At 41.0% G+C, this 10,271-nt stretch overlaps 1 long non-coding RNA gene across 1 annotated transcript; it reads left to right on the top strand.

Moving 5' to 3' along the window:
• Positions 1–9,154: 9,154 nt before the first annotated feature.
• Positions 9,155–9,882, top strand: LOC134291741 (uncharacterized). The gene is made up of 3 exons (XR_009999262.1): positions 9,155–9,549; positions 9,617–9,706; positions 9,772–9,882. It is a non-coding gene; the product is annotated as an uncharacterized LOC134291741 (long non-coding RNA).
• Positions 9,883–10,271: the final 389 nt, after the last annotated feature.

The following is a 10,271-nucleotide window of genomic DNA, read 5'->3' as shown; positions in this document are numbered from 1 at the left end:
CATTGCGTCCGACCATCATCTCCTAATCGGCGAGATCTGACTGCGCATTGCCAGGATCCAGCGTCAGAAGGAGAAAATCAGGCGCCGGTTTAACACACGCCAACTGGAAGACGCTGCGGTGAAAAGGTCTTTCATCGAGGAGCTAGAGAAACCGTGCTGCGAATATTCCAGAAGGTGGAAGCGTAGAAGATCAAAGGAGCACCATCAACAACGCCTTCATCGCCACTGGCGAGTATAATTTGGGTGAGCTACGCACCAGAAAAAAGCAGTGGATCACAGATGATACCTGGAGGAAGACAGAGGAGTGAAGGAACGCCAAAGCCACGATAGAGCGAGCGAAAACACGAGGAGTCAAAGCCGTAGCCCGTCAGCGCTATTCGGCTCTCGAGAAAGAAGTAAAACGCTTATGTAGACAGGACAAAAAAGCGAAGGCAAACTCCCTAGCCGACGAAGGCGAGAAAGCCGCAAACACAGGCGACATCCGTCTCCTCTACGATGTCTCACGTCACCTTAGTGGGACTAAGATGAATTCTACGATGCCCGTGAAAGACACGTCTGGAAAGTTATTGACCGACCCGGCTGACCAGTTGAAACGCTGGTTCGTGCACTTTGGAAACCTTTTTCAAGTGTCGATCACGCCATCAATACCTCAGCATGATCCGCCAAGGGTTCGACGCATTACCCGTGCCAACACCTAAGCTCCATCAGTGCAGGAGGTAGAAACAGCCATCCGTAGCATGAAATCGAACAGGGCCCCGGGGGTCGATCGCATATCAGCTGAGATGCTCAAAGCTGACCCCGTAGTATCCGCACAACTACTGCATCAATTATTTTGGAACATATGGGAAACCGCGAAATTTCTGGTCGATTGGATGCAGGGTATCTTTGTTAAGGTACCCAAAAAGAGTGACCTGACTGTATGCGATAATTGGCGGGGCATCATGTTGCTGTGTATCGTTCTCAAAGTCCCCTGCAAAGTGATCCTTAACCGGATACAGGAGAAGATTAACGCAACTCTCCGATGGCTGCAAGCAGGATTCCATACCGGACGATCCTGTGTGGACCATATTGTCACGCTCCGTATCATTCTGGAGCAAATCAATGAATTTCAAGAGTCTTTCTACCTGGTGTTCATTGATTACGAAAAAGCTTTCGACCGTCGCAATCACGGGAACATGTGAGAAGCCCTCAGGCGCTCTCTGAGAAAATCATCGGCCTATTAAAGCACAGTACAGAGCATTTTCGTGCAGAGTACTGCACAACGGTGTTTTGTTCGATCCCATACGGGTCGTTGCTGGAGTGAGGCATGGATGTATACTATTACCGCTACTGTTAATCATTGTAATCGACGAGATCCTGGTTGGTGCGATTGACCGTGAACCAAATCGTGGATTGCTGTGGCAATCCATTTCCATGGAGCACCCAAATGACTTCGAACTGACTGATAACGTTGCTCTCCTAGCTCAACGGCACTCTGATATGCAGATCAAGCTCGATGATCTTGCCAATCACTCCTCAGCGGCAGGTCTTACCATCAACGTCAACAAGACCAAATCGTTGGATGTAAACACGGTCAACCCTTCCAGCTTTACGGTAGCTGGGCAATCAGTGGAGAATGTTGAATTCTTCCATTATCTTGGTAGCCAAATGGCGGCCGAGGGCGGCACCAAGATCGACATAGGTGCACGGATCAAGAAGGCGAGGGCTGCTTTTGCGAGTTTAAGAAATGTATGGAAAAACAACCAGATCAGTCGACGCACCAAAATCCTAATTTTTAACTCGAACGTGAAATCTGTGCTGCCATACGCCAGTGAAACTTGGTGTTTATCAACGGAGGACACGCAACGGCTGCAAGTCTTCATCAATAGATGCCTGCGGTATATAATTCGTGCATGTTAGCCTCACAACGTGGAGTTCCATCGTCGATATCATCAAAAGCCGATAGCAACAGAAATTCGGGAGCAAAAGTGGAGATGGGTCGTCCACACTCTACGCAGGGGCAGAAACGAAAAAAAGACAATTCACACCGTCTTCAGCCAGAGGCTGCACAGACTGAACACATTACTTACACTAGACAACGGACAACACACAGAACACCCTGTGGCCCAGTGATATTTTTTTTCGTTTGACGAAAAGTTTCCACCGATTGGAGTGGGAATCGAACCCACACTCCGAGGCTTGCAATACGCCTCGACGACTGCCGCCGCTAAGCGTGTTAAGGGGCTATTAGACTGTTTGTCATAATGACAAATATTTGTCATGGTAGTCCGACATTCATCCGAGGTTGCCATCATTTGCGTTGTGTTGATCATTTTGTTGGGCTTGTTTGGCCAAATATTTGTCATGTCTAATGGGACCTTTAGATTGGAACCCAGCAGGACATCGCAGCAGAGGCAGACCCAGAGGCTCATGGCGGCGCAGCCTCAATAACGAAATGAAGCAAGTCGACAGAAATTTGACCTGGCCACAGGTCAAGGCGATGGCTGGCAATCGCCCAGGATGGAAATCTTTCAATTCGGCCCTCTGCACCACCGTGGGTGCCCAGGACTGAAAGTAAGTAAGTTTTCAATACAGGCTGTACTAACACTAGAATAGAATTTCTCAATATACATACTTCATCATAAAAGAAGCACAACAAAAATGTCAGTATGAAGACCTTCATGTATGTAACATTGTTTCGTAAATTACGAAACGCGTCAATTCCGTTTTATATTTTTATCAGCCACTTTTCTATGTAGCATAAGATATGAAGGATGTAGATATCTTCCAGACATCCTTCCAATTGATGTATTGAACATTTTTAGTTGTTGTGGGCAACGCCGTATACAAATATTGATAAGTGCCCTTAGCCTAAGCTTGACTATTGCTCAATTCTTTAAGGAGCCATTAGACTGTTTGTCGTAATGCCAAAGATTTGTCATTGTAGTCCAACATTCATCCAAGGTTGCCATGAGTCACGTTGTGTTGGTCTTTTGTCGGGCTTGTTTGGACAAATATTTATCGTGTCTAATGGGACCTTTAGATACATACCAAGAATCCTAGGAAACAAAAGTGTCGATAATTCGTCCAGCATTTTGAAAGAAATCCGTTAAGAAATTTGTGAATAACAGCTCAGAACGTTTTCTCAAGCATCCAGTATCAGATTCATCGCTGGCGCAGCTGAGCATGAAACTCAATCAATGTAATGCGAGTACCTCAAGATAAGCCCTTCCGGGATCATCACATCAGCATAGGTGCAATCATTCCCATGGCACCTCTTTATCATGTTGATTTTGTTTTCTTTTCACGTGGGTAGCTTGAAAAAAACGACTCCAAAAAAGTACAGTGTAAGAAGGTATGTAGGTATCCTTGAAGCCGAGAGTGCATCACGTCACGTTCAGAAGTGTGAATGTGCGTGCCTGAGTGAAATGAAGGAACGCACGGATGTGATGAAAGTATAAGCACTTTTTCAGCTTTTGTAAAGGGTAGGAACAGATAAAGGATAAAATGAGCATTCATTTTTGTTTTTGGTTCCTGCCATTTTTCATCATTTTATGTGGAGTCTGGGACCATTTGGGCAGGGGCACCTATTTTGCGAACTTGCTGCTACAACTCAGTCAATTTCAATCCGATTGACTTGACGACAAGATGTTGTACGTATCTGGTCGTGTTCAAAAAACCAAGTCAATCGGTTAAAAATTGACTGAGTTATAGCAACATGTGCTCAAATGGTCTCAAAGACTTTCTACAGTTGTGTATCACAATTGTAACAAAGGTGCTTCTGACGTTGGATGGATCAATGATGCTGTTATTCCTCACAATACCGTGCTTTTATCAATTGTAATATCAGAAAAAAATAAATAAGACATTCAAGAAAGTTTCATAAATCCAAAGCAGTAAGCGCGATCAAAACCTTAATGAGAGTGTAAACTAAGAATCAAGCTTCAACGCGTTTGGGGCAATACAACAAATAGAAAAAAAAATATGAAGAGGAAATAGTAAAGTTCGATGACATCAACGCTTATGAAAACAATAAATTTCTCATTCAAAAATATTCAACTATCCGCAACGAACTGCAGCAGTTATTGGATAATCGATTGCAATTCCACTAACTCATTCCAGCCTTCCAACTGCAGTGCCTGCATGTGACATGCATTGTTCCCAATAGACAATCGAAAATGCAAGCTCAACTCTAGTCGACAAACCAGAAATCATAAAACGATAACGATAAAGCCAATCGATGAACCATAGCAGAATCATTGCATCGAACTATTCCGAACGGATTCCAGGCAGACATCATTCATTCAGTCTCAGTCTGAGTCAGAACGAAATGCCGATTTCTAATTGGCCCTTCCGTCCGTGCCACCACTCTTTCGGTCCAAATGTCTACACACAGGTCTATGTCTCAAGTAGAAGTTGCACACATGACGAAAAGTGATAATTCCAACCCCCCACTTCGTAATTTTCCCAGTTGCCAATGGGAACTAATATCGACACACCCGGAAAACAGAACCACCCACCCCCTGGAGGCTCGTTTCGATATGACTTCGCAAATCATTCGCCCATAATTCAATTCGATGTCTGTGTGGTCGGTTGTCATCGAACCGCACGACGATTGACTGCTGTCGAAAACATACATTGTACCTACCTACTCTCATCCCGGGAGGAATACAGATTCAAAGTTCTCAAAGGACTGCTGGGTGATGTCTGAAGTTTCGTCGGAGATAATTGAATAATGAATATTGGGAGTCTAATTTGTGGGTGATTGCTACGAAGCTACTCATCCGGCTGACTTTAGAATGTATCTGGAACTGGGGCACAATATCGTTATCCAATTACGATTGGTGTTTATTTGCTGCTATTTCGTACACGATTAATCTGACTTTACCCATGTTAAGCTCCGCTAATGCTCCACTGTTTCACGTACATACATATACCACACCGATGCGATGGAGACGCATGGTCATTTGTTTCGCGCAGTGCTCATGAAAGCAAGCTTTTGATAAAGTGACAGTGCAAAATGAAACCAACATCAAAGCTTTGGTGCGACATCTGTATGTCGACGGACAGAAACTCACTGAGCTTCACGAAAAGTTAAATGCTTTTCGATTGCACGTAGAGTGATTCTCACCACATAAATAAGAAATTCTACCTTATTCACAGTGTAAATTTATTACTCATAACAAAAAGGAATTTAAAAAAAATATGACTATAGTCATAGAGTTTCAGAATGGTATGGAAGTTAGTTAGTAGAAGTTATTTCAGAAAAGTATGGAATTTAGTGGTGACAACTAGCTAGCTTCAATGACACCAGTAAGTTGAATGTCTTCGTTGTTCATTATTATCGAACCAATAATGTAAATCAAATTTTTGGTTCCCATATAATAATTTCCAAACAGTAAAAATACGACCACCCACCACCAAACATCATTCATTTTCCCATAAATCGTTGACCCGTTGCCACCTGAGAACAGCGATTGCATGATTTCGCGGAAGTCTACACTTTCTTTCTGAGCAGCGGTGGTAGACAGACACGCTCCACAGTGGGAAAAATCGACCCAAAAAACGGATCTTTTAACGCCGCTGGTTTCGGTACGTGAAGTTGACCATTTCTGACGTAAAACAGTACGAGAAATCGATTGGTGCTAAATTCATTCACCGCACGGCACGAGAAGTAGTCCATTTTGCCCCATGTTGCCATTTTTTCATACAAGAAGAGAATCAAAATGTACTTTCAAACAACAAGCACGACTGTAGATCGTTGAAAATAGCTGCAGGTGTAATTAGATGTTCATAGCAATCATAAAAATTCATAAAAAATCCTTTAAAATGCTTATTTTGCCCCATATGCCCCAACAATTGCTGGAAATTCACACTTTTACCTAATTATGAATGGATTTTTGATGTTACTGATTTGAACTTGATTTTTTTGGCATAAACAAAAAGCGCTAAATCTATTATGACCAGAATCATCTTCGGGAGTTGTCCAATTTGCCCCATTTTGCCCTATTTTCATAGAAAAAGGAGATCCAAAATGCATTTATAAGAAACAGATACTGCTAAGGAACGTAAAAAATAGTTTTTAGTACAATTGACAGCTAACAGTTATCATACTCGTATATGAAAGATCTTTTCCCTATTTTACCCTACATGCCCCAAAAACTGCTGGATGATAACATTTTTTGTATTGTTTTGTAACATCACCCTACATCATGGTTGCAACATTATTTCATTGATCATTTTTGATACATACAAATACGGTTTATCGATTAGCTTTAGAATCATTCACGGAGGATACAAACAGCTGCCCATTTTACCCCAATTTGCCTTGATTTTTTGTCGTCTCATGAATAAATTAATTTCTCGTGTTTGCTTATGTCCGAATTAATCGACTTCTCGTACTGAAACCAATGTAATCAAAAAGACAGTTCAAATATATGACTTTTTCCTAATTCTTGCATTTGGTGGGGAATTTAGGGCATAATAAGCATTAATCTTAATCTAATATGTGTCATATATGCACAAAACTGATTAAATGTTGCATCTTTAAAATATACATATTGGTACTTTCAGCCGGCCTATTTAATCACTTTTGATCATATTTGACATATTTTGTAAAATGCTTATTATACCCTTAATTCCCCATGAAAAGCTAAAATTATAGAAAAAGTCATATATACATGACAGGCCCGTGCACAGAAGTGGCGCCAAGGGGGGGGGGGGGGTTTCCCAATTTCGGCAAAAGGCGGAGGGGCGCCTAGTGTATGAAGCGTCGGTAATGGGGGGGGGGGGGGTTAACACCCAAAACCCCCCCTTGTGCACGGGCTTGATACATGACTGCATTTTCGATAACATTGGTTTCAGCACCAATGAAAATATGAAAAATTAATTTAATAATTTTATTAATTTATTAATTAGTTTATAATTCATTAAATAACAAAAAAAGACAAATTGGGGTAAAATGGACAGCTGTTTATACCAATCCGAGAATGATTCTAGTATTAATCGAAAAAAACGCATTTGTATATATCAAAAATGATCTCATTGATGTTTTGCCACCAGTGACATTACAAAACCATACAAAATATGTTATTATCCAGCAGGTTTTGGGGCATGTAGGGTGAAATGGAGAAAAGATTTTTCATATACGCTCATGATTACTGTTAACTGACAATTGCACCTAAAACTAGTTTCAACATTCTCAACAATATCTGTTTCTTATAAATACATTTTTAACCTCCTTTTTCTATGAAAATAGGGCAAAATAGGACAAAATGGGGCAAATTGGACAACTCCCAGAGATGATTCTGATGATAATGGATTTAGCGCTTTTTGTTCATGCAAAAAAACAACTTCAAAACAGTAACATTAAAAATCCATTCATAATTAGGTAAAAGTGTGCATTTCCAGCAGTTGTTGGGGCATATGGGGCAAAATAAGCATTTGAAACGATTTTTCATTAATTATACCTGCAGCTATTTTCAACGATCTACAGTCGTGCTTGTTGTTTGAAAGTTCATTTTGATTCTCATTTTGTTTGCAAAAAGGGCAAAATGTGGCATAATGGACCACTTCCCGTGCCGTGCGGTGAATGAATTTAGCACCAATCGGTTTCTCGTACTTTTTTACGTCAGAAATGGTCAACTTCACGTACCGAAACCAGCGGCGTTAAAAGATCCGTTTTTTTGGGTCGATTTTTCCCACTGTGCGCTCTCCGAGACTGACTCAAGCGATGCGAGATGTGTGAATATGTTTTTCCAACTTGTCACAACCCATATTTTCATTTTTCTCGTCGCGCTGCTGGTTGAACTGGGCTGGGTGAGGTGTCGTCATCGGCTTTGCGTGCGCGGTGTACTTTTCGCTGAGTGGGATGGGTGTTCACATGGGGTTTGACGACTGTGTGTGTTTATCATAGTTGCGCATCTTATGGACGCACGTTTTCCTCGTTTGGGCCAAATGTCTAACTTGCGTAGGTACACATGCCGATAGAGTTGGTATAATTTAATGTACAGGCTTATAGTGGGGAAAGACATTTTATTATCTCATCGAGAACAGACGTCGATTAGAAAATATTTCAAAATGGATAATGTTGCCGAAGCAAGCACAGAAACAAATTGCTTACAAGCCCAGGGTAGATTGTTTAGTACAATTGGTTAATTCAATTAACCTATTTGTTTAACAAAAACGAATTTCTGTCTGTCTGACCGTTATGCATTCGGAAACTACTGAACCGATCGGTGTTAAATTTTGTATGTGGGTACTGTTGGGGCCGGGGAAGGTTTTTAGCTTAGTGTGAGACCTCTACGGCTTCTGGAAAGGGGGACTCTCATACAGATGACTTTGCGGGGGATGTCCCTACGGAACTGTATGCCAAAAAAACACAGTAGGCAGGCAGTACGACGTTTGCCGGGACAGCTAGTCTATAGGGCACTGCATTGTTTTGATTTTGTATTTTGTATGTAGTGCTCTATATATAAAAATGCAGTGGCATACGTGGGATCACGCATATCTTGCGAACGGTCGGTCTGATTTGGGCCGTCTTGGTTTAATTCTGTTAGTTTTCACTCAAGGAAGGTTTGTGAGGCAAAAAAACATAACAAAATTGAGAGTTTTTGAAAATCGGGTTTTCATCCATTTTGATCGGGGACTTGGACTTGGCTAGGCACTTGACACGTCAGAAAACGCAGTACACGCTCGCGTCAGAATACCCATTTTTTCATTGCTATCTCTGTCGCTCTTCAAGAGGCTCCATTTAAAAATACCCATTTATGAGTTGGGCCGCCCAACTTGAAAATGGGTATTTTCAAATGGGGCCTCTTGAAGAGCGACAGAGATAGCAATGAAAAAATGGGTATTCTGACGCGAGCGTGTAGCCAAGACAAAGTTTGCCGGGGACAGCTAGTATAGGGCACTGCATGAAATCCTCTCCTTCTCCCTCACTCTTACAGAAATTTTGTAAACAACCCGGTTGCTAAGGTAAATTTTTCTAATTCCGTTTTTCTTTTTGATTCAGTTCCAACCTGGGTTGGAACTGGATGAAATCACAGTTTCAACCCCAATCTGACATCGGTTTCGCTTGTACTAAAGTTAGTTTGAGTTTGTTTGACGTTTGTTTGTTTACACATTTTCCGCCAATCCAGTTCCAACCAAGGTTCAAAAAGAAAAACGACATACACGCTAAGATCAGTTTACTCATAAATAGGTAGTTGATTTACCCATATTTAGGTTTCATATGCGTTACCAATAATATGGATAAAATATACCTTTAAAAAACGGTAAAATGTACCCATATTATGAGTATAGCCACTGTACCCAAATATGGGTAAATGAACTTACCCATATTTGGATGAAAATTTTTGAGTTAGAAACTTTCTTCTCGCGATGCATTAGTGCCCCAGCACCGCCATCATAACACAACCGGAAAAGTTTACATTTTGATTTCCACGTTTTAAAGGCGTTCGTTGGCCAGTCGGTGTCCTTCTAAACACCGGTTTTAATTATTGATACCATTCCATTGGACTCCCGCACGGGTACGAGCCGTGGGGTCCATAAAAATTGGTGAACTGGTTGGTAAGTGTTTCCCGGATGAATTGATTCCGTACAATTTTCATTTGTTGATTTTTTTTTATTTCACCAGGTTTGGTGCACGAAAATACTGCAGGAGCAACAAATTATCATGTCCAGCTAGCAAGGCTCCAAAATAATGGATTTTTCCCGGATTTTTCAGGTAAGTTCCGTAGTGACATCATTTTCATTAACTACCATAACCTTAAAATATCTTTTATTTTGCAGTTCCGATAAGCAACAATTTTGCAGTGTGATAAGCATCAACCGGAGGAATGAATAACATGGTTGATCATTTCGAAAACTTCAAAGAACTCCAGCCCAAATCCGATGTCAGTCCCGAGATGTGCATTAGTCGGCTGTTATCTAGGAGGAATTTTTTTTTATTTTAGAGTATTTCAAATATGTAATAGCTTTAAAAATAGTTAGAAATAAACTATAAAATGAATGCCAAATGTTGTATAAATGACGTGATAAGTTAGGATACTATTTCAAAAATATAAGAAAACTCGAAAAGAAAAAACACAGTGAAATTACTCATTTATGAGTAAATCGATTTACTCATTTTTTATAAAAGGCACTTTACCCATATATGAGTAATGGACCTTTACCCATAAAATGAGGTTGTGCACTTTTCGGCGATTATGGGTAAACTTTACCTATATTTGGGTAAACTGACCTTAGCGTGTAAGTCTTTGACGTTCCGTGGCCTTGTTGTTTAAGATTCA

The sequence above is a fragment of the Aedes albopictus genome, chromosome 3 (genome assembly GCF_035046485.1).
Source record: "Aedes albopictus strain Foshan chromosome 3, AalbF5, whole genome shotgun sequence".
In the NCBI taxonomy this organism is placed as follows: domain Eukaryota; kingdom Metazoa; phylum Arthropoda; class Insecta; order Diptera; family Culicidae; genus Aedes; species Aedes albopictus.
The sequence above is the reverse complement of the archived record's forward strand: the minus strand, read 5'-3'. Positions and strand labels throughout refer to the sequence as shown.